Genomic DNA, 26,000 nt, shown 5'->3' with positions numbered 1-26,000 from the left:
AACAATGTAACAGACGAATTAGTGAAATGTATTTCCCTGTCCACTATGTAGAGCAGGGGTATATCACAGCCAAAAATTGGTTAAAAAGTCACCCAACAATGTAACAGATGAATTAGTGAAATGACTTAAAATAACATAAAATACGTAAAAATAAAAAATAATAATCTTAATCTAGGAGGTGGAGGTCCATATTGAGTAGGAGGTTGAGGAGACGGTGGACGTGGCGGTGTAGGTGAAAGCGGCGGCGGTGGAGGAGGTAGCCAACCCTGGTATTTTTTATTTATTTTTGCTTAAATTAGGGTACACCCGAAAACATTGGAAAATATAAAAAAATAAAACAATGAGAAAGTGAAAAAGTGCACAGGAGTATAACAATGGCTGGGTGAGGCCGGTATACATGTCTATTCTGCACAAGGTACGGACAAATCCTGCGGGATCCATGCCTGGTTCATTTTAATGAACGTGAGCTTGTCCACATTGGCTGTGGACAGGCGGTTGGGCTTGTCTGTGATAACGCCCCCTGCCGTGTTAAACACACATTCAGACAATACACTGGCTGCAGGGCAGGCCAGCACCTCCAAGGCGTAAAGGGCAAGCTCAGGCCATGCGCCCAATTTGGAGACCCAGAAGTTGAAGGGGCAGACCCATCAGTCAGTAGGTGTAGGCATGTGCACACATACTGCTCCACAATGTTGCTGAAATGCAGCCTCCTGCTAAGACATTCCGTTTTAGCTGGCGGTGCTGGTTGTTGTTGCATGCTGACAAAATTTTTCCACATTTCGGCCATGCTAACCCTGCCTTCTGAGGTGCTGGCGGTACGCCAGCTGCATTGGCGACCTCTTCCTCCTTCTCTGCCTTCATCTTCTGCTTCCAGTGTGCCCCCGCTGTCAGGTGGGAATGCCATCAGCAGCGCGTCTACCAGCGTGCGCTTGTACAGCATCTTCCGATCACTCTCCAGTGACGCAAGTAAGGACCGTGCGTTGTCCTTGTAACGGGGACCCAGCAGTGTGGCCACCCAGTAATCAGTACAAGTTAGAATGTGGCCAACTCAGCGGTTGTTGCGGAGACACTACAGCATGTAATCACTCATGTGTGCCAGGCTGCCCAGAGGCAACAACAAGCTGTCCTCTGTGGGAGGTGTATCGTCTGTGTCCTCTGTATCTACCTAGCCACGCACCAGTGATGCCCATGAGCTGGTTTGGGTGCCACCCTGCTGTGAACACAGTTTCTTCTCCTCCATCTCCTCATCCTCCACCTCGTCATCCTCCAGAACTGTGCCCTGGCTGGAAAATTGTGTACCTGGCATATGTTCGTTCAGGAACCCACCCTCAGAGCCACTTGTGAATGACTGGCCTGAAACCCTTGTAAATGATCCCTCTTCCTCCTCCTCCTGTGCCACATCCTCTTCCATCATCGCCCAAAGCATTTTTTTAAGGAGGCATAGAAGTGGGATAGTAACGCTGAGAACGGCGCCATCGGCACTGGAAATGTTGGTGGAGTACTGGAAATAGCGCAACAAGGCACACAGATCTCGTATTGAGGCCCGACTCACCTGTGCGTGCTGCAGCTGAAACTCTACTATCACCTGCTGCTGCTCGTACAGTCTGGCCAGCATGTGCCAGGTGGAGTTCCACCTTGTGGGCACGTCACATATTAGGCGGTGAGCGGAAAGGCCGAAGTTACGCTGCAGCGCTGACAGGCGAGCAGCAGCAGGGTGAGAACGGCGAAAGCGCACACAGACGGCCCGCACTTTCTGCAGCAGCTCTGACATATTGGGGTAATTTTTCAGGAATTTCTGCACCACCAAATTCAGCACATGCACCAGGCAAGGAATGTGCTTCAAAACGGCTAGGCCCAGAGCTGCTACGAGATTTCACCCATTATCGCACACCACCAGGCCGGGCTTGAGGCTCACTGGCACCAACCACTCATCGGTCTGTTGTTCCATGCCCGTCCACAGCTCCTGCGTGGTGTGGGTTTTTTCCCCCCAAACAAATAAGTTTTAAAACTGCCTGCTGTTGTTTACCCCTGGCTGTGCTGAAGTTGGTGGTGAAGGTGTTACGCTGACCGGATGAGGAGGCGGTAGATGATGAGGAAGCGGAGGCAAAGAGAAACTCCCTGCAATCCTCTGTGGTGGAAGGATATGTGCCAAACTGCTATCTGCCTCAGGCCCAGCCGCCACTGCATTTACACAGTGTACTGTTAGGGAGATATAATGTCCCTGACCGTGCTTACCCGGTCCACGTATCCGTAGTTAGGTGGACCTTGCCACAGATGGTGTTGAGCAGTGCACACCTGATTTTGTCCCCCACTTGGTTGTGCAGGAAAGGGATGGCTCGCCTGGAAAAGTAGTGGCGGCTGGGCACAACGTACTGTGGGACAGCCACCGCCATCAAATTCTTAAAACTGTCCGTGTCCACCAGACGGAATGACAGAATTTCAAAGGCCAGGAATTTTTAAATGCTGGCATTCAGGGCTAGGGATCGCGGGTGGGTAGGTGGGTACATCCTCTTTCGCTTCAGTGTTTGGGAGATAGATAGCTAAATGTCTGTGAAGGTTCTCATTTATCCAGATCATGGTATATATCTGTAAAGAATAAATCAAGGCAACTGGACTTACTGTAGATTTCTTGAAAACTTTTCACTCGTTCTTCCAACGAGCTTTCTCAATTCTGAGTGATTGTACAAAAAATTCTGGAAATAAATATGTAACTGAATCAACATCTGATAATTATAATCAGCATGGGGTCAGAGGTCATTAAACCCAGCATGGGGTCAAAAGTGTTGATGCCATTATCCTAATTGGAGTCAGTAGGTGATAATGACCTCCCAGAAAAAGGTGTCAAAACAGCATTGTATGGGGCAGACAATAGATGGCTTCTCCATTTTTACGTAGATGGCCTTCTTCACACCTCGTTTGTACCAATCGGCCTCCTTATCCAAAACACATACTTGTTGTCTTCAAAGGTGTGACCTGTTTCTTTTAGATGTAAGTACATGGCTGTAACGCACCTAGTTGATCAGTTAGGATCTCAACTGCAGAAGCAATGGACATCCACTATTATCCCACCACCCTTGTGTTTGGCTGTGGGATTCGCGGTTACTCAGTATGTACCCCAGGCGTCACTCTCAGTCTTAGGCGGAGAGTTTAGGGTAACAAAATCATTTACCGCTATCCATCTAATTAGTTTTACTGATGGTAAGGAGGGACTCTCAGAATTACAGGAGTCACGAGTTAGTATAAGCTTGTGCAACGTTCAGAGTTAGCATCTAGTATGCAATAGCTTCAGAGTTAGTATATTGCATGTCCTCAGTTTAGTATATAGTATGCCATAGGTTCAAGGTTAGTATATAGCATGTCCTCAGTTTAGTATATAGTATGCCATAGGTTCAGAGTTAATATAGCATGTCCATAGTTTAGTATACACTATGCAGTAGGTTCAGAGTTAGTATAGCATGTCCACAGTTTGATATATACTATGCAGTAGGTTCAGAGTTTGTATAGCATGTCCACAGTTTGATATATACTATGCAGTAGGTTCAGAGTTAGTATAGCATGTCCACAGTTTGATATATACTATGCAGTAGGTTCAGAGTTAGTATAGCATGTCCACAGTTTGATATATACTATGCAGTAGGTTCAGAGTTAGTATAGCATGTCCACAGTTTGATATATACTATGCAGTAGGTTCAGAGTTTGTATAGCATGTCCACAGTTTGATATATACTATGCAGTAGGTTCAGAGTTAGTATAGCATGTCCACAGTTTGATATATACTATGCAGTAGGTTCAGAGTTAGTATAGCATGTCCACAGTTTGATATATACTATGCAGTTGGTTCAGAGTTTGTATAGCATGTCCACAGTTTGGTATATACTATGCAGTAGGTTCAGAGTTTGTATAGCATGTCCACAGTTTGGTATACACTATGCAGTAGGTTCAGAGTTAGTATAGCATGTCCACAGTTTGGTATACACTATGCAGTAGGTTCACTCTGAGTTCCAGGACATTAATCAGAGCAGGTAACAGGCATATACTTGCGGTTAGTTGGTCCTGGCTAGAAAGCCAGTGGCAAGAAGGTAGACAGTCCTTCACGATGTAGTTAGGCATCCAGGTTTGGATATGTGGACAGAGTCTTCAGATACCATGGAGCTAGCAGGGTGCGCACTCCATTAGTGGAACACCCTGCTTAGCACCTGTCTTCAATTTAAGGGCTGAATGGTAAGTGGGCGGAGTCACAGAAGGCCCGGCGGCCACTGCATTCCACGCTGGAGCGCAAGCCAGCGTATCATCGCAGACGGCCGGTGCGTTCCACGCTGGAGCGCAAGCCAGCGTATCGTCACAGGGAGCCGCTGCGGTCCAGGCTGTATTGTTACAGTACCCCCCCCCTTTAAGGGACCCCTCCGGGGTACCCCGCTAGGAGAGGGTCGGTTGGGAAATCTTCTATGGAACAATCTTTGGAGTCTGGGAGCATGAACGTTTTGCACATCTTCCCAAGAGTCATCCTGGGGACCATACCCCTTCCATCTAACGAGATACTGGATCTTCCCCCGTCTTCTTCTGGAATCAATGAGCTGCTCAACTTCAAACTCTTCTTCTCCTTGGACCTCTATCGGAGGCAAGGGTCGAGGGTCATTTGATGGGAACGGTCTAGGTCTAAACGGCTTCAGTAGTGACACGTGAAATGTGGGATGTACCTGTAATCGAGGAGGAAGGGTGAGTCTCACCGTGTTGGGGTTAATAATCCTTTCTATCGGAAAAGGACCCAGGAATTGTCTTCCCAATTTCTTGGAAGGTACCCCCAACCGAAGGTTTTTTGTTGATAACCAAACCGAGTCCCCGACCTGGTAGGGAGGACTTTCTCTCCTATGACGGTCGTAGTAACGCTTCTGTCTTTCTTTTGCCCGTTGAAGGTTGTCTTTTAGCGTCTTAAGGGTAGTTTGCAAAGTGGTCAGATAATCGTCTGTGGCTGGAACGTTTGTGGGAAGGCTGGTTTGAGGAAGAGACCTAGGGTGAAATCCGTAATTAGCAAAGAATGGAGTATGTAATGTGGAGGAATTCGTAGAATTATTATAGGCGAATTCAGCTAGAGGAAGTAGGCCCTCCCAGTCATCCTGGAGAAATGAGCAGTGACATCTGAGAAACTGTTCCAGACACTGATTCACCCTTTCAGTCTGCCCATTAGTTTGGGGGTGATAGGCGGTAGACATTCTGTGGTCGATTTGAAGTCTGGAACAAAGTGCTCTCCAGAATTTGGATACGAATTGCGAACCCCTGTCTGATATGACCTGGCTAGGAATTCCATGTAACTTAATAATATTAGACAGGAATACCACGGCCGTGTCCTTGGAGGAGGGTAACTTCTTGAGGGGCATGAAGTGTGCCATTTTAGTCAGCAAATCCACCACCACCATGATGGTGTTGTTTCCTCTGGAAAGGGGAAGTTCAACTATGAAATCCATCGAGTCCCATTCCCAGGGTCTGTTGGCGATGGGAAGACTCATTAGGAGACCATAAGGTCGGTTCCTGTCAGTTTTACATGAGGCACAGGTCTCGCACGTGGAAACGTATTCCTCAATTTGTTTGGTCATCTTTGGCCACCAGAAGTTCCTGCGTATCAGGGTTGTGGTTTTAGCAATGCCGGGATGTCCCGCGAGGGGTAAATCATGGCAAAGTTTGATCACCTGATTGGTGAGGGAGGGTGGTATATACAGTTGGCTGTCCTTGTAAAGGAGACCCTGTTGATTCTGCGAAAGACCAGGGGGGGTATTAGCATGGTCATTAATTAGAGCATCCTTGAGCTGGGTTTCCAACGTTATGGTGGCAAGGACGAGTTTCTTCGGTGGAATGATCCATGTGGGGGCCGTGTCTGAGGTGCGAATTTCAGCCAGTTGTGACAAGGCGTCGGCCTTCCCATTTTTTGAGCCTGGTCGGTATGTAATTTGGAACTTAAACCTGTCAAAAAAAAAAACTCCACCGTACTTGACGGCCTGATAATGTTTTATTGGTTTTCAGGTATTGTAGATTACGGTGATCCGTATAAATTGTGATGGGGTGTATTGATCCTTCTAGTAAATGCCTCCAATTTTCCAGGGAGCATTTTATGGTGAGGAGTTCCTTTTCGCCTATGGGGTAATTGAATTCGGCGGTATTTAGCGTCCGGGAGTAGAAGCCGATAGGATGTAACGGAGTTGAAAAAGAGCTTCGCTGGGACAGAACAGCTCCTATGGCTGCCTGGGATGCGTCTACTTCCAGCACGTAGTGATGGTTCGGATTTGGGAGAGTCAGTATCGGTGCCGTAGTGAACCTGTTCTTTAATAACTCAAACGCTGATTGGGCGTCCTTGGACCAAACAAACTTCGTGTTGACACTAGTTAAACGGGTTAGTGGCTTAGTGGTAGCGGAGAAATCCTTAATAAATTTCCTATAGAAGTTTGAGAACCCCAGGAACTGTTGAAGAGCTTTCCTGGAATCCGGAATCGGCCAATTTTGGATGCAAGTGATTTTTGAGGGATCCATCTGGATACCTTTGGGTGAAATTATATATCCGAGAAAGGGAAGAGAGGTAGTCTCGAATACACATTTTTCCTGTTTGATGTATAAACGATGAACACTTAACCGTGCGAGAACCCAACGGACATGTTTCCTGTGATCGTGTAAGTTATCAGAATACACTAGTATATCATCAAGATAGATGATTACACATACGTCCAGTAGATCCCTAAAGATGTCGTTAATAAAATTTTGGAATGTGGCAGGGGCATTGCACAACCCAAAGGGCATCACTGTATACTCGAAGAGTCCATACCGAGTGCGGAAAGCTGTCTTCCATTCATCCCCTTTTCTGATCCTAATTAAGTTGTATGCGCCTCTCAAATCCAGCTTGGTGTAGATTGTTGCTGTTTGTAATCTTTCTATGAGTTCGGATATTAGCGGCAAGGGGTAGCGATTTTTGATTGTTACTTTCTTCAAGGCTCTGTAATCTATAATGGGCCTTAAGCTTGAATCTTTGTTTCTCACGAAGAACATCCCTGCTGCTGCTGGGGAGGTTGAAGGCTGAATAAAACCTTTTCGTAAGTTCTCTTCTAGGTACTGTTTGAGGTGAACAAGTTCTGGTTGTGCCAATGGATAAATTCTACCCGTGGGTATCTCACTACCCGGCAGCAAGTCTATGGGGCAATCGTAAGATCTATGGGGGCGGAAGAGATTCTGCCTTCTTTGCGCTGAACACCTCAGCAAAGTCTGCGTATTGGCTGGGGACCTGGTTCACTCCCACGTGCATGAGAGATTTAAGGGGAAAACAGGTCTCCATACAATAAGGTGACGTGAACTGAACTCTCCCCTGTTTCCATAGGAGGGTTGGCTGGTGTATTTGCAACCATGGCAACCCAAGAATCACGGGAAACAATGGAGAGTGTATGATATCAAGGGATAAGAATTCTGTGTGGTTATTTTCACATGTCACCATGAGGGGTTGAGTCTGACTGTGGATAGAACTAGAAGTGGTACCGTCAATGAAACTCACGGATATCGGAACGTTTTTTCTCATGTGGGGAATTTTATTTCGCTCGACCAGATGCGTGTCGATAAAATTCCCCGAAGCTCCCGTGTCCACCATGGCTTCAACGGTAATCCGGTTTTGGTCCCACTGTAAGGTGAGAGACGTGTAAATGTAACCACCAGTACTATTTTTTGTACTGCCTATGGTACAGGACGTGCCGCTCTTACCTTCGCACTTCTTACGTATCACGGGACATCCGTCAACGGTATGGTCAGCAGACGCACAGTATAGACAGAGCTTGAGGTTACGTCTCCGGGCTTTCTCAGTCTCGGTCAGAGGTCCTCGGATCGCCCCAATCTCCATCATCTCTACAGCAGGACCCTGGCAGAACGGTCTTGGGTTGGGTGTGAAGCCTGAGACTCTCTCGGCTCTGCGTTCCCTCAGCCGTCTGTCAATGGTGGTGGCCTTCTGCATCAAGGCATTAAGTGTAAGTGGTAATTCTCCTCGGGCTAATTCGTCCTTCAGGGCCTCAGAAAGACCTAGGCTGAACTGATTCCTGAGAGTGATATCATTCCATTCAGTCTCCCGGGCCCAGCGAGTGTATTCCGCAATAAAGTCTTCTACAGGTCGTTTCCCTTGTTTAAGGCTGCGTATAGCTGTCTCAGCGGTCAGCTGTTTACTATGGTCCTCGTAGAGAAGGGCCATTTTTTCAAGGAACAGAGGAAAGGATTCCAGGACTGGGTCTTCTTTTTCTAAATAAGTATTGGCCCATGCTCTGGGCTCCCCCCTGAGGTATGAGATCATGGTAAGTACTTTTGATCTGTCAGTTGGGTATGTCCGGGGCTGCATCTCAAACATTAATTTGCATGCGTTCAGGAAATCCCTGAACTGTCTTCGGTCACCCGAGAATAACTCAGGTGGGCTTACTTTGGGTTCAGGTCCATCACGGTGGTGTCCTGGCCCCTGAGTGACAAGTTGCCGTAGTGCCTGGTTTTCTAGCTGGAGATGTTGTACAGTCACATTGAGGGTCTCCACCCTCTTAGTGAGGGTGACGAGGTGACCTGCAACCTCCGCTGGATCCATCTGGGTTCCACTAATATGTAACGCACCTAGTTGATCAGTTAGGATCTCAACTGCGGAAGCAATGGACATCCACTATTATCCCACCACCCTTGTGTTTGGCTGTGGGATTCGCGGTTACTCAGTATGTACCCCAGGCGTCACTCTCAGTCTTAGGCGGAGAGTTTGGGGTAACAAAATCATTTACCGCTATCCATCTAGTTAGTTTTACTGATGGTAAGGAGGGACTCTCAGAATTACAGGAGTCACGAGTTAGTATAAGCTTGTGCAACGTTCAGAGTTAGCATCTAGTATGCAATAGCTTCAGAGTTAGTATATTGCATGTCCTCAGTTTAGTATATAGTATGCCATAGGTTCAAGGTTAGTATATAGCATGTCCTCAGTTTAGTATATAGTATGCCATAGGTTCAGAGTTAATATAGCATGTCCATAGTTTAGTATACACTATGCAGTAGGTTCAGAGTTAGTATAGCATGTCCACAGTTTGATATATACTATGCAGTAGGTTCAGAGTTTGTATAGCATGTCCACAGTTTGATATATACTATGCAGTAGGTTCAGAGTTAGTATAGCATGTCCACAGTTTGATATATACTATGCAGTAGGTTCAGAGTTAGTATAGCATGTCCACAGTTTGATATATACTATGCAGTAGGTTCAGAGTTTGTATAGCATGTCCACAGTTTGGTATATACTATGCAGTAGGTTCAGAGTTTGTATAGCATGTCCACAGTTTGGTATATACTATGCAGTAGGTTCAGAGTTAGTATAGCATGTCCACAGTTTGGTATACACTATGCAGTAGGTTCAGAGTTAGTATAGCATGTCCACAGTTTAGTATACACTATGCAGTAGGTTCACTCTGAGTTCCAGGACATTAATCAGAGCAGGTAACAGGCATATACTTGCGGTTAGTTGGTCCTGGCTAGAAAGCCAGTGGCAAGAAGGTAGACAGTCCTTCACGATGTAGTTAGGCATCCAGGTTTGGATATGTGGACAGAGTCTTCAGATACCATGGAGCTATCAGGGTGCGCACTCCATTAGTGGAACACCCTGCTTAGTACCTGTCTTCAATTTAAGGGCTGAATGGTAAGTGGGCGGAGTCACAGAAGGCCCGGCGGCCACTGCGTTCCACGCTGGAGCGCAAGCCAGCGTAACAACACAGGCGGTCGCTGCGTTCCACGCTGGAACGCAAGCCAGCGTATCATCGCAGACGGCCGGTGCGTTCCACGCTGGAGCGCAAGCCAGCGTATCGTCACAAGGAGCCGCTGCGGTCCAGGCTGTATTGTTACAATGGCTGAATCTTGACCAGAGGTTTTGGCTCTTCTATGGTGAGCCATACGCTGATGTAGTTGTTGTTTTGTTTCGCTGATATACAGTTCTGAGCATTCCTCATTACACTAAACTACATACACAATGTTGTCCATCTTGTGTTTAGGCATTGGGCTTTTGGGTGAACCAGTGGTTGCCTCAGTGTGTTGCTGGGTTTAAAGCAGACAGGGATGTGATGTTTATTAAAAATCCTTTTGAGTTTCTCAGACACCCCAGCTACATATGGGATAGCCATATTCTTGCGTCTGTCATGCTTCTTGCCCTCACTGGTAGTGCTCTTTCTTCTCCTTCCTTCTGTTTTGACAAAGGCCCAATCTGGATACCCACAAGTTTTAAGTGCCCCTCTGAGGTGTTTGAATTCCTTCGCTTTGGCCTCTGGGCTGGTGGGGATTTTCTCTGCCCGGTGGTGTAGAGTCTGGATGACTCCCAGTTTATGGTCTAGAGGATGGTGGGAATCAAATAGCAGGTACTGGTCTGTGTGTGTTGGTTTTCGATAGACCTCTATTCCCAGCTTCCTTCCCTCTTCCACTGTTATAAGACAGTCCAGAAACGCCAGTGAAATTGATGTTATGATCCACTGAGTTGATGTGGTCGGTGAAAGCCTATAACTCTTGTTTATGAATTTTAACCCAAGTGTCATCCACATATCTGAACCAATGACTCAGTGTAATTCTCTTGAAAGTGGTCAGGGCTTTCCTTTCTACTTCCTCCATATACAGGTTCGCTACAATAGGTGAGACTGGCGATCCCATAGCACAGCCATGTTTTTGCTTGTAGAACTTGTCCTTATACTTGAAGTAGGTGGTACTCAGACAAAGGCACGCACACACACATGCACACACACACTCCCCTATGGCCCACCGGATGTTCTCAGCTGAGGAGGCATACGCCCAGCTTGCCTCCGAGTCCGAGAGCCCCAGTAAGCATAAGGATGACCCCACTTTCCTTTTGTCATCTGCGTCCTCCCTGATCATCTAGCAATGATGATGAGCCCCAAGGCGGCGGGGCAAGGGGGCTGCCATGCTAGGGACCCTGTGGCCCACACTAGTACGAGCAGCTCTGGGGCTCGTACTAGTTTTTCCGGCCCACCAGATCAGTCCACCTGAGCCCCCTGCCGGTGAACTTGTCTGGTGTACCCCAGAGCATTCTGAACCCGCGATTCCTGATTTTGTAGGCCAACCAGGAATCCAGATTTCCACAGTGAGCTTCACTGAATATGACCATTTTAGTCTTTTTTTAGTGACCACTTTGTAAATCTGATGGTGGAGAAAACGAACATGTACGCCCGACAGTTCATTGCTCAACACCCGGGCTCCTTTTTGGCTAGGGCCGGTGGCTGGACTCCGGTCAGTGCAGCCGAGATGAGGACATTTTGGGGCCTTGTGCTGCACATGGGCCTAGTCAAAAAACCTGGTGTCAGGCATTACTGGAGTGGGGACGTCCTCTACCAGACCCCACTTTACAGTACAGCCATGACATGTACCCGGTTTGAGGCCATCTGGAAATGCCTGCATTATGCTGATAAGGCAGCATGTCCCCCCCAAGGTGATCCTGCCTATGACCGCCGTACAAAATCAGGCTGGTCATCGATCACTTTGGGGCCAAATTTGTGCAGGCCTATGTACCTGGAAGGGAGGTCGCAGTTGATGAGTCTCTCATTGCTTTTAAGGGGAGACTCATTTTTGCACCAGTATGTTCCCTCAAAGCGGGCAAGGTATGGCGTGAAGCTGTACAAACTTTGTAAGAGTACCTCAGGGTACACTTACAAGTTTTGTGTGTACGAGGGGCGAGATTCCCGTAATCAACCCCCAGAATGTCCCCCCACTCTGGGTGTTAGCGGGAAACTTGTGTGGGACCTTATGCACCCACTGCTAGATAAGGGTTACCACATGTACGTGGATAACATTTATACTAGTATCCCCTTGTTCCAGTCCCTCGCCGCCAGATCCACGTCCGTTTGCGGGACCGTGCGGAAAAATCAACGCGGCCTCCCTACCCACCCCCTCCAGGTACGTATCCCCAGGGGTGCGACCCGTGCCCTTACCAGTGTAAACCTGTTGCTGGTCAGATATAAGGACAAGAGGGATGTCCTTGTACTGTCCACAATTCACAGTAACGGCATCACCCCTGCCCCTGTGCGAGTTACCGCGGCAACTGTCCTCAAGCCCGATTGTATCGTCGACTACAATCGGTATATGAGAGGAGTTGATCTCTCTGATCAAGCCCTCAAGCCATATAATGCCATGCGCAAAACCTGGCATGGTACAAAAAAAGTTGCAGTCTACCTTGTACAGGTTGCCTTGTGCAACTCTTTTGTGCTGTCCCGGAGCGCTGGCAACACAGGGAAATTCCTTCAGTTCTATGAGGCAAACCTCAATGCCCTGATCTTTTCTGACCGGAAAAGAGCAGGCCGGAGTACCTCAGGAACTAGAGGCGCCCGGATCGTCCCTGGCCAACACTTTCCAGGTGTGGTCCCCATACTGGAAAGAAGGGACCGACACAAAAAAAGTGCAGAGTGTGTCACAGGAGGGGGATACGGAAGGACACCACTACTCAGTGTGACATGTGCCCTGATCATCCGGGCCCCTGCATTGACGGTTGCTTCAGGGAGTACCACACTTCCATGGAGTACTAAATTTATATTCCCCTTCCCCAATTTAGCCACTGACAATTGGATAAAAAACTATGGTTCTCAGACTTGAGACACTAAAACAAAAAAAAATAATTATTTTGCAAAACTAAAATACATTTTAAAAGTTGACATATTAGGTATCTCCACGTCCGTAAGAATCTGCTCAATAAAAATACCCCATGACCTAACCCCTCAGATGAACACGGTCAAAATTTTTAAATAAAAATGGTGCAAAAAAAAGGTATTTTGTAGTGTAAAACATAAATAAATAAAAAGTAGATATATTAGGTATTGCCGCATCCGTAAGAATCTGCTCTTTAAAAATACCCCAAGACCTAACCCCTCAGATGAACATAAAATATAAACGGTGCCAAAACAGAAATTTTTGGGCAAATTTTCCATTTTAATCAGTTTTTTTTCAGTAACAAAGCAAAGGTTAACAACCAAACAAAACTTTATATTTATTACCCTGATTCTGAAGTTTACAGAAACACCCCATATGTGGTTGTAAACTGCTGTATGACCAAACGGCAGGGTGCAGAAGGAAAGGAACGCCGTATGGTTTCTGGAAGGCAGATTTTGATGGCCTTTCTCAAATTTCTCAAATTTCATCTCTATTTGCCATTAACTGTTGTGCAACACCTAAAGGGTTAACAAAGTTTGTAAAATCTGTTTTGAATACCTTAAGGGGTGTAGTTTCTTAGATGGGGTCACTTTTTTGGAGTTTCTACTCTAAGGGTGCATCAGGGGGGCTTCAAATGGGACATGGTGTAAATAAACCAGTCCAACAAAATCTGCCTTCCAAAAACCACACGGCGCACCTTTCCCTCTACACCCTACTGTGTGCCCGTACAGTAGTTTACGGCCAGATATGGGGTGTTTCTGCAAACTACAGAATCGGGGCAATAAATATAGCATTTTGTTTGGCTGTTAACCCTTGCTTTGTTACTGGAAGAAATTGATTAAAATTGAAAATTTGCCAAAAAATTGAAATTCTCAAATTTCATCTCCATTTGCCAATAGCTCTTGTGCAACACCTAAAGGGTTAAAAAAAAGTTTGTAAAATCAGTTTTGGATACCTTGATGGATGTAGTTTCTAGAATGGGGTCATTTTGGGGTGGTTTCTATTATGAAAGCCTCACAAAGTGACTTCAGACCTGAACTGGTCCCTAAAACTTGGGTTTTTGTAAATTTCTGAAAAATTTCAAGATATTCTTCTAAACTTCTAAGCTTTGTAACGTCCCCAAAAACTAAAATAGTATTCCCAAAATGATCCAAACATGAAGTAGACATATGGGGAATGTAAAGTAATAACTATTTTTGTAGGTATTACTATGTATTATAGATGTAGAGAAATTGAAACTTGTAAATTTGGTAATTTTTCCAAAATGTTGGTAAATTTGGTAATTTTTTATAAATAAAAATGAATTTTGTTGACTTCATTTTAGCAGTGTCATGAAGTACAATATGTGACGAAAAAATCTCAGAATGGCCTAAATAAGTCAAAGCGTTTTAAAGTTATTACCACATAAAGTGACACTGGTTAGATTTGCAAAAAATGGCCTGGTCCTTAAGGTGAAAATTAGCCCGGTCCCTAAGGGGTTAATGAAGGATCAGCATGTCAATATTGGCATTGTCCATGATGTGGCTTCATTCAGTCACTGGGCTGAGATTGATTTCTGCCCAGTGATTGTGATGCTATCTTTAGTATTCGGTTTTGTAGGGAAAATTTTCCCGCTGGGCAGAGTGGTCATTCTGCCCAGTGATGTCCGTAATTGGTCAATTTTTGTGGCCTATTGTGATCCAGGGTTCTGGGTAAGGTTACCCGGACCTGGTAACCAGTGTCTAATTGGTGGAGGGTTTGGTGAGTGGGCTATAATTGTCTGGGCTCCGCGGGCTGGATTGCCTTTTGCCTGCATCTGTCTGCGGAGCCGGATCTTTTGTGACATCCCCCTCTCTCATTTTTGTTACGGCGATTGGCCTTTGTTAACGGTGATTTAAAGATGTCCTCCTTTGATAGGCGGGACTCAGATGTGTTGTTATGGTTTGCTTGAGTCTGAGTTTAAGACTAGACTCAGAATATGTTAGGGTTGGACTTCAATGGTGCCATATTCAACAATAAAACTTACATACTAAAATAAACACAAACCTCATATGGATGAAAAGGCCGCGGTCTTTATTAAAATCTTGGGGGTTACATAAATCAACCAACTTTAAATCCAATATAAATACCATTTTGAATAAATATTAAAGTTCATTCCTGAAATAATTTAAGTCCACCCAGAATTCTGAGCGACTAACCCCCCCGCCCCCCCTAAATGAAACAAAGACCGCGACAAATTGCAGGGCGGGCGGGACAAGCTTCTTCTCTGCTCTTGACACGCCGACTGCACTCCGCAGGTAAGATGCCTCAAAATATAGGTGAGTTTCCCGCCACACCTCACCGCCAACCAATCCAGACACTAGATAAAAATAGTAACAAGGCCCAGCAACCGGACAGCAACAGATTTATCCAATAGTAGCTGACCATTCTGCCAACTGACCAATCCTGAAGCTGTCCAGTTATCATACCGGCTCACTTAACCTGAGGAGAAATAACAGGAGACAAAGAGAAGGGGGGGGGGGGGGGGCAGAAAATACCACATACAAAACCATATGTTTCAATGGCACCATGAGGTGCAAAGCCCATTCAGGCCATGCCCCTATGATTATGTTTTTAATAAACAGGCATTGGTTGATTTTACCTCCACTCTCATGTGTTATTTATTTATTTAATGCATTATTAAACGGAACCTGTCATGTGGATATTTGATTATATTCTAACTAATTATATACAATCATTAACTACTAAAAAGTGCCTTAGATGTATTCACTTACTGGTGTGACAGATGGTTACCTCATAATATACACACAAAGATGCCACATGCCGCATGCTAATGAGCTGATTTGAGTCCAGCGTGATGTCATTGAGTCCAGCGTATATTTAATTCAGAGCTATAGCCTGCCCACCTGCTGCTGATTCATATGGAAAATAACTGTCATTCAGCAGCAGGTGGGCGGGGAGAGTCAGGAGCTCATGAATATTCAGGACTCATCATTATGAGCTGGAGCTTTTCAATACAAGATGTAAGCAGATTGACTGGGTCAATTAAAGAAAGTGACCCAGCATTTTGCTAAGAGAATCAGTCACTTATTTATGTTGCCCTTAGTTAGGACACCATAAAACTGATGACAGGTTCCCTTTAAGTTGGGTTGTATGGTTGTAATGTATAGTTCTTTTGGGACAAATATGCTATATATTGCCATGCAATTTTACCCACACCCGTGTGCAGATACCCGGAGGAGTACAGGCTGTGGATTTTTCAAAGCAGAATTGCATGTGGAAAATACAAATAATGCGGATTTTGCCGGTATGGATTTTCCCCAGATAATCCACAGCGGACCCGCCCCATGTGGCCATACCTTTCGGGTTCATTCACATGTCTGTATGTGTTTTGTGGATCCGCAAATTGCGGATCTGCAAAATACAGACACTGGCAATGTGCGTTCTGCATTTTGCAGACCGCACATCGCCGCCACCTCATAAAAAATTGCCTTTTCTTGTCCGCAATTGCGAACAAGAATAGGACATGTTATATTTTTTTGCGAAACGGAAGTGCGGATCCGCAAATGTAGATGCGTACAGCACATTCCGGCCCCATTGAAAATAAATGGGTCCGCACCTGTTCCGCAAAATTGCGGAAAGGTTGCGGACCCATTTTGCGGACGTGTGAATGGACCCTTAAAGTGAAATCTAATCCCATGCTCGGTCAATAAAATGCAATGTCTCTTGAATGTATACCTGGACTTGCAAGTTCTATGGGAAAACTAATAACACAAAGGGGGAGATTTATCAAAACTGCTGTAAAGGGAAACTGGTTTAGTTGCCCATAGTAACCAATTCGATTTCACTTTTCAGAGGAGCTGTGAAAAATGAAAGGTGGAATCTGATTGGTTGCTATGGGCAAATAATCCCGTTTCCCTTTACACCAGTTTCGATAAATCTACCCCAAAGGGTCTCATTTCTCAAAAACTGCCTAACAGTAAAACCGCCCCATTTATCAAAACTATGAAACCATCTGGGTTGCCTGTAGCAACCAGAGCTCACGTTTCATTTTTCTAGAGTCCTTTAGGAAATCATAGCTGAGCTCTGATTGGTTGCTATGGGCGGTTTCACAGATTTGATAAATGGGGCTTAAAGTCTGTATTCTTTCAATTAATGTACAGTATATTACAAAGCATCTATAAATTAAAGGCCTTGTAATATACAGATAGATACTGAATCCACCAGAATAAGAGGTTTAAAAAATTTCTGTATCTAAAACACAGATAACTAATGTGTAGTAGCTAAATAGAACCATCCATTTGCAATGTGCTTTTCTTAACCAAGGCACTCAGGGCACTTGGAGAATTGAAAAGCAGCACAGTAGCTGCCATCTAGGTATTTTTTCCTTAACATCCACTAGGGTCATTTGCTTTTTTAAAAGAAAGCTAATGAATCTCTCAGTATGTACTGGGGTAACATAGTAACTTAGTAACATAGTACATAAGGACGAAAAAAGACATTTGTCCATCCAGTTCGGCCTGTCATCCTGCAAGTTGATCCAGAGGAAGGAAAAAAAAAAAACGGTGAGGTAGAAGCCAATTTTCCCCACTTTAGAGGAATAAAAAATTCCTTCCCGACTCCAATCAGACAATCAGAATAACTCCCTGGATCAGCGACCCCTCTCTAGTAGCTATAGCCTGTAATATTATTACACTCCAGAAATACATCCAGGCCCCTCTTGAATTCCTTTATTGTACTCCCCATCACCACCTCCTCAGGCAGAGAGTTCCATAGTCTCACTGCTCTTACCGTAAAGAATCCTCTTCTATGTTTGTGTACAAACCTTCTTTCCTCCAGACGCAGAGGATGTCCCCTCGTCACAGTCACAGTCCTGGAGATAAATAGCTGATGGGATAGATCTCTGTACTGACCCCTGATATATTTATACATAGTAATTAGAGCTCCCCTCAATCGTCTTTTTTCTAACGTGAATAACCCTAATTTTGATAATCTTTTAGGGTACTGTAGTTGCCCCATTCCAGTTATTACTTTAGATGCCCTCCTCTGGACCCTCTCCAGCTCTGCTATGTCTGCCTTGTTTACAGGAGCCCAGAACTGTACACAGTACTCCATGTGTGGTCTGACTAGCGGAAACCTCTCAAACAAGAGGAGAACATACAAACTTGCAGATTTTGTCCTTGGTCAGATTTAAACCCAGGACTGCAAGCTAATTGCTGCCCAGTAGCCTGACTATTACCGATCCCTCAGCAGCTTGTGTCCATAAGGCCTCTTTCACACGGGCGAGTTTTCCACGCAGGAGCAATGCGTGAGGTGAACCCGCACTGAATCCGGACCCATTCATTTCTATGGGGCATCACTTGTGCGTTGCGTGAAAACTGCAGCTCACTCTATATTCTGCATTTTTCACGCAACACAGGCCCCATAGAAGTGAATGGGGCTGTGTGAAAATCGCAAGCATCCGCAAGCAAGTGCGGATGCGGTGCGATTTTCGCGCATGTTTGCTAGGTGACGATCGGGATGGAGACCCGATCATTATTATTTTCCCTTATAACATGGTTATAAGGGAAAATAATAGCATTCTTAATACAGAATGCTTAGTAAATTAGGGATGGAGGGGTTAAAAAAATAAATAAATAATGAAACTCACTTTATTTGCGAAGCCTGGCTCGTCTTCTTCCTTCTTCTTTGATGACCTGGGAGGAAAAGGACCTTTGGGGACGTCACTGCGCTCATCACATGGGCGCAGTGACGTCACCAAAGGTCCTTTTCTTCCCAGGTCATCAAAGAAGAAGGAAGAAGACGAGCCAGGCTTCAAGAACAAGTGGATGAGGTGAGTTTCATAATTTTTTAAAAAAAAATTAACCCCTCCATCCCTAATTTACTAAGCATTCTGTATTAAGAATGCTATTATTTTCCCTAAAAACCATGTTATAAGGGAAAATTATAAAATCTACACAACACCTAACCCAAACCCGAACTTCTGTGAAGAAGTCCAGGTTCGGGTCTGGGTACCAAATATGCCGATTTTTCTCATGCGAATGCATCCAAACGCATTAAAACGCTTTGCACTCAAGGGGAAAAATCGTGCATTTTCCCGCAACGCACACACATCTTTTCCCGCACATCACCCGCAACGCCCGTGTAAACCCAGCCTAAGGGTCCATTCCACGTCTGCAAAATGGGTCCGCATCTGTTCCACAATTTTGCGGAACAGGTGCGGACCTATTTATTTTCAATGGGGCTGCAAAAGATGCGGACAGCACACCGTGTACTGTCAGCATCCGCACTTCTGTTCAGCAGCCCTGCAAAAAAAATAGAACATGTCCTATTCTGTCTGCAGCCACGGACAAGAAAAGGCATTTTTATCATAGTGACAGCCATATGTCCAGTGTCCGTGTTTTGCGGATCCGCAATTTGCGGATCACAAAACAATTGCGGACATGTGAATGGAGCTTAACACATATGAGCACTTTCTCATGTATTGTACGTAGAACCCTCCAGATAGGAACCACATATACACATAAAAATCCTTTAAAGGAGTTCTCCCATAATTAATGTAAAACATTGTATAGTACATGAAAATCTCTTTCTAACAAAGCTAAAACCAGCCCTGTACCTTACATAGATCCAGAGATCTCCCGATTCATTGCTCTGCTAGATTTATATCAAGCTGGCAGCTCATAGGGGAGTGTCTTTTCAGCTACAACTCAGGGGGTGTGTCTTTTCTGCTGGAGCTCTCGCCCTATCACAGCTCAGGAGGCAGCTAAAGGAAGAAACTGAGCATGTGCGGCCATCTCAGTGAGCAGGTCAAAGAAATAAGAAAAAACAAACAGCAGGTGGCGCTATACAGATACATTTTATTGAGTAAACTCAGTGGCAATGCAACATTTTTAATTTCATGCAAGTGTTCAGATCCTTGTTTGAAAACTGTAGAATATTTTTCTTTAAGTGCCAAAGTGTTGGGCGAGCATGCTCGGCTGAACACTAGTTAGGCTCAAGCATCGCGATGCTCGGCACATCGCGGTGTTTGGCTGAATACCGCGTGTGCTCGAGCGCGATGCTCGAGTCTCCTCCCTGCAGGTTTGTTGGCTGCTACGCAGCAATAAACGTGCTGATAAGTACTTCCATTCACTGTAATGCTGTAACCATGTTGGCTGCTGGCATTACAGTGATTGGCTGGCCGGAACGCGTCATCGGGTGCTATATACCACCCGATGATACGTGTTCGGCTCAGTATTATTCAAGGAGAGCTGGAGAGCAGAAGGGAGAGATAGTGTAGGGATTGAAATAGCAATATTTGAGTTTTTATACTTGTTATAGACCCAAATGTCCTTTTAAAGGGGTTGTCCGGGTTCAAAGCTGAATCCGGACATACCTCCATTTTCACCCTGGCAGCACCCGTGACAGGATCATCGGAGCAGTTCATGTTCCGATGCTCTCCTTTGCCTTGTGCTAAATTGCACAGGGCAAAGGCATTTTTGGGAGATCCGGTGACGTACCGGGGCTCTCCATGGGGCTGCCAGGAAGCCCAGTGACATCGCCGGCACTGATGGGAGGGATTTAGCGCTGCCCTAGTTAGTAAAACAGCTAGGGCAGCGCTAAAGCCCGCCCATCAGAGCTGGTGACAGCTCCGAACACACTGCCGGGCAGAAGTTTCCGCCCGGCAGTGTGTTATTGAAAACAAAAGAGACCTAGCCTCAGGGGGGCTGCCTGGGTGAAAATAAGGGTACCCGGACAACCCCTTTAAGGACTATTGTGTGTGGCAGAAATATATACTTTTAGCGGAACCTGCGCTAAATAGCTTGCAATTGTTTGGCCGCTGCAGACAGCGACATTATCTGTGCTACATCTCCTGTCTCCTGCACTACTGATTTTCTGATCCCCTGCTTGGCGTAAATTAGGAGAGGCTTCAGAACTGCCCAAAATTTTGTGTCACTAATCTAATTAAATTGTAGATTGTAAGCTCTCGCGCAGAGTCTCTCTCCCTCTGTACCAGTCTAATAGTTTAATGTTTATCATATTTGTATTTTTTTAAATTATGTATGTGTAACCTCCTCTTATTGTCCACATCCATCAACAGGGTGCATGTCTCTCATAGTGCATTTGCAATGTTATCTTTTCATGTACATTATATCTGTACTGTATTAAAACCATACACTGGAGTTAAAGGAGTTGTCTACATTATTTTTATCGATGAAAACTACCTTGGCCCTAATAAAATAATAAAAGCACTTCCACTCACCATTCCAACCCTCTCCGATCCAGTGCTGTTGCTCCTTCTGGACACCCTAGGGTTATAGTGTGAGTGTACTGGTGATGATGTGCAGAGTGGGGGTAGTAGTAAATACCGTGAGGTGCAATGAGGAGATGAAATGGAAGAGGCAGTAGTTGAACCAAACAGGAACTATACTTGTCAGTTGTAGTCTTGCAGTAAAAAGCAGTTAAAGGCAGTACTTTGTGCTACATGAAGTTGGCAAGGATGATAAAGCTGCAAATCCCAATAAGCAGGCTCTGTGAGGTGTAGTATGTAGGTTCCAGCTCAACCTATGCAGGAGTGATAATGATACTCTACTTGGTTCCTGGTCTTGCTCAGGCTTTTTAGTCTTGCAATAATATGAATCCTCTATACAACCCAAGGGCGGTCTCTCTCATGGCAGGCAAACTCTCTGCTCCATTCTTTAAAAAGGTTGTCTTCAGAAACAGATCCACAATGTCAATATTAGGAATATGGCAACACACAACTTTTGCACATAGTTGTCAGGCTATGTCCAGGAGCTGGAAGCTTTTCTCAGTCACTTGGTGCAGTGGAGTCCATAAGCTAAATCTGCTGCTATCTCCACAAGTTCAAGTAGCTTAACTCCTGGGGCAAAGCCCAGGAGAACAGAGACAGAGTCTGTCTCCTAGACTCCTCACTCCTCTTCTCCCTCAACTCCTCTCCTATTTAACTTCCTGTGGCTGACCTATATAAATGATGTTATAGTGACCTCTAGTGTTGGAAATGTGTAATGCATGCTAACAGCCTGTAATTGGAATTTAGCAGCATTAACTACAAAAAATACAGTGATTAGTGCAAGATAACATGAAAGGGCATATAGCAATTTGGAGTGGCCTATACACACACAAGTGAGACACTACACTTTACTTACCAGGCTATAGCCAGTGACATATTATTGCGGCTGCAACTGTGACATTCTGTATACTGAAGCAGCCAATTACTGACCTCAGCAGTCTCAGGCCATACACTGCTGAGGGCAGTGACTGGCTGCAGTGGAATATGGAATGTCACTGCTGTAGCTGAAAAAATATTGGCTGCAGAGTCATTGGCTGCAGACCAGGGAGAGGAAGCAGCAGCAAAACTGTGTGCCGCCGTTTAAAGGGAATCTGTCACCTATTTTGACCATATAAAACCGTTAACATAGCAATGTGGAATAAAGTACCTTCTTACCTACATGTGTCTTCTTTCTTTTATTCAACTTTTCATTCTTATAAAAAAGCGATTTTTCTGATCTGCAAATGAGGTTCCAAGGTGCCCAGAGGGGCGTTGTTACTCTGCTCTAGTGCCCAGTAACGCCCCCCTGCAGTGCCCAGCCCGCCTTTCTTCCAAGCCCAGCACGCCTCATAAGAAATAAATGTCCTCCCACATACTTGCCGAACGGCGCCGCCCCCTCCCCACTACGTCATTTAATTTATTCATTGCACCATCGTGCTTCCTCCTCTCTTGGCCTAGGACGCCGCCCCCTCCCCATTACGTCATTTAATTTATTCATTGCACCGGCCCTCCCTTCCTCCTCTCTTGTCCTCCGAAATCCCGCCCAGGCGCAGCATCGGTGAGTGCCTGCGCCTGCACGATTCTCCTGTTCCAGAATGCAACAGCCTCCGATTACGTCACTGGGCTCGGCGCATGCCCAGTGACACTATTGAGGCTGTTGCCATCTGGAACAGGAGAATCGTGCAGGCGCAGGCAGTCACCGATACTGCGCCTGGCGGGATTTCGGAGGACAAGAGAGGAGGAAGGGAGGGCCGGTGCAATGAATAAATTAAATGACGTAATGGGGAGGGGGCGGTGCCGTAGGCCAAGAGAGGAGGAAGGAACGCCCAATGCAGTGAATAAATTAAATGACGTAATGGGGAGGGGGCGGCGCCGTAGGCCAAGAGAGGAGGAAGCACGATGGTGCAATGAATAAATTAAATGACGTAGTGGGGAGGGGGCGGCGCCGTTCGGCAAGTATGTGGGAGGACATTTATTTCTTAGGAGGCGTGCTGGGCTTGGAAGAAAGGCCAGCTGGGCACTGCAGGGGGGCGTTACTGGGCACTAGAGCAGAGTAATAACGCCCCTCTGGGCACCTTGGAACCTCATTTGCATATCAGAAAAATAACTTTTTTATAAGAATGAAAAGTTGAATAAAAGAAAGAAGACACATGTAGGTAAGAAGGTTCATTATTCCACATTGCTATGTTAACGGTTTTATATGGTCAAACTAGGTGACAGATTCCCTTAAAAAAAAAAATTCATAATATGCTAATTAGCATTCCGTTCAGTATTCGGCGCAGCGAGGAAGCTGGCAGCCGGCGAGCGCCTGCGAATACTGAACGGGACGGCACAGGCGCGAGATTTAGGCAGGAGGGATATCAAAAGTTTTTATAAAGTGCAGTTACTCTTTTAGGTTATACTGCTACATTTTATACATCTCTGTACATTTTATTTCAGTTTTGTGATAATTGTATTGTTGATAGCACCTGAAACATGACTACACAGGCAATTTCTTGTATCATTTGCTCTTGGTGACAAGGTTACAAATATGTAAAGTGTGTCTTCTGAACCTGTCATATTGAAAGGGGTTATCCTACTATAAATATTGTTTATACCTAAATCTTTCTGTGTCCACCTCAGAAAATGTGCTGAGGTGGAAACACATGTTCAGTTTTGTCTCTCTTTGCTCCTTCGGGTGTATGGAGGGATTTCTGGTGTGGTAAGAGGGCTGGAGCATCTTCTCTGCTTCTCCTAGAAGAAGCTAAGCCTCTGATAAGACAGCGAGACAGCTTTACTGCTGAGGTGGACACAGAAAGGCTGCTTAACAGAGGCATGAATTGGAAAATGCTTATATTCTGAGAAATTATAGGAAATTCAGGAATAATGTAGATGTAAGTACAAAAAACTGTTCATAATTATGGGCTGGATTTAACTATAAAGAATATTCTTTGTGGGATAACCCCTTCAAGTTTGCATGGGATCTTTATTGGCACAATTGTAATTCGTAATGTAATTCTACATTGGTTTCACTTCCAGTTTATGCTGCGCTTGGTAGAAAGTGGAGCTGCCCCCTAGCTACATAACTGGAAATTCCCTCTGCTCTCTCTCTCTCTTATACAATATATATATATATATATATATATATATCAATCCTTATATCTCATGTACATCATATTCATACGTAATAATGAGGAAGCATGGGGGAAATAACACAATTTGAGTGATTATTGCGCATACCATATACTGTATTTGTGTGCTTGCTCTTGTGCCATTTATTACATTGTATGACATACAAATGGATTTGTGGGACGTCTAGCTGCTGGGAATCGGGACATATCAAAATAAATACTTTGAAATCAATGTAGGCCTCGTTCACATCTCCATCACAGAGATCCAGTTGCCTGATATATCACAAATGATGGCCGGACATCATGCAGCAGTTTTTGTCGTCAGAAACCCGGCTTATGCCGGAAAGTGTCTGCCGGAACTCATTACAGTCAATGGCGATGTAACGGTGAAGTAGAGAATCCGGTAATGCTGCATCCTGCAAGATCCGGCAGGCTGCTCAATGCTGGAACAGTCTGCCGGATCTCCATGACAGAAATGTGAAAAAGGCTTAGAGTTATTACAAAATTCTCAGCCAAATAGTAAATTACATTCAGTAATTTTACCTGTGTGTATTGTGGGTAAAAAAGTAGGTCATGCCTAAAGTTGAGGTGTACGTGTCACACCACAACACTTACTTCATACTTCATATCTAAGAAATGAGCTCTGATAGTGAGCAAATGACTATGTGTGACCCCCTGACAGTTAGGAACCATTGATTTGAGGATACCTCTATGTTTTTATGATATAGAAACTTGCACAGTATATATATATATATATATAGTATGCTTAAAGGGGTTGTCTCATCTTGGTAGCATATCACTAAACTGTGCCACCAATGTCAGATAGGTGCAGGTCAATCCTATGAGACCTGCACCTGTCTCTAGAACGGGCCACATTTTTATGGTACTGATGAAAATAGCCGAGTGCTGGAACATTTGTGATTCTACCTGTAGGGGTTCCTTAAAGGGGTGGTGTCATCTCAGATTTTCAAGGCATATCACTAGGATAGGCCAGAAAAGTCACATAGGAGCGGGTCCCACTTCCGAAACCAATACCTTTCTCCAGAACAGGAACCTGGAGGTGAGCAGAGAGCAGCCACACATGCATGGTCTGACGAAAATAGCCAAACACTGGCTTGGCCCCATTCATTTCTAGCTCGGCTATTTTCGTAACTCCCATAGAAGTTAATGGAGAGCAAGGCGCTCATGCGCGGTGCTCTCTCCTTCACTATTGGGATCCAGTTCAGGAGTAAGGTGTGATATTCAGTGCGGCCTCTCATTGAAATGAACTGGAGACAAAAACCACAGAGCCTTTGGTAAAATTTCAGCACCTGTGTTCGAGACAAAATTCCACGGCAAAGGATGCCATGTGAACATATCCTTACTACAGCAGTCACTGGTTAATACAGGTCCCTATCACATAATTAGAATCTGTCTGTGCGACAGACGACTGCATTGACCCTGAACATAAAGACAGCGGTGGCAGAATCTCTCGAAGCCTGTCACTGGAACAAGCAGCAGTGGGCAGTGAGCGGCAGGTGCAGCATGAACTACTACTCCAATCTGACTCTGAGTGTCTGTAGGAAGGAGGTCAGAGGCAATCCCGAGGCTGCTGCCTGTTTGCAATGTACAAGCAGCAGCTACAGTTGTATGCTATACTTATTTTTTATATAGTATTCATATTTTGGATTGGTTTCCTTCCTAAAGCACCTTCTGTTCTCCTCACTTCCCCCACCACATAGCCCCTAACTTTTCCCCTTTCCTAAACTACCATGCCTCTCCCTAGAGGCGTGGGGGGCCTAGACCTTTTGGTTGCATTGAGCCCAAACATTTCTTTTAGCAGGCCTAACGTACATACTGATAAAACATGATGCATTGAAGAGATATGACATTTACTTATTTAGTAAGATGCCACCAGGTGTTCAAACTGTATAGCAATGGCCCATCCAGCTAATGAGCTGAGTGCTGGTGAACGTGCATGCTCAGTCCTC

Source organism: Bufo gargarizans, chromosome 6, assembly GCF_014858855.1.
Source record: "Bufo gargarizans isolate SCDJY-AF-19 chromosome 6, ASM1485885v1, whole genome shotgun sequence".
NCBI lineage: Eukaryota > Metazoa > Chordata > Amphibia > Anura > Bufonidae > Bufo > Bufo gargarizans.
The sequence above is the reverse complement of the archived record's forward strand: the minus strand, read 5'-3'. Positions refer to the sequence as shown.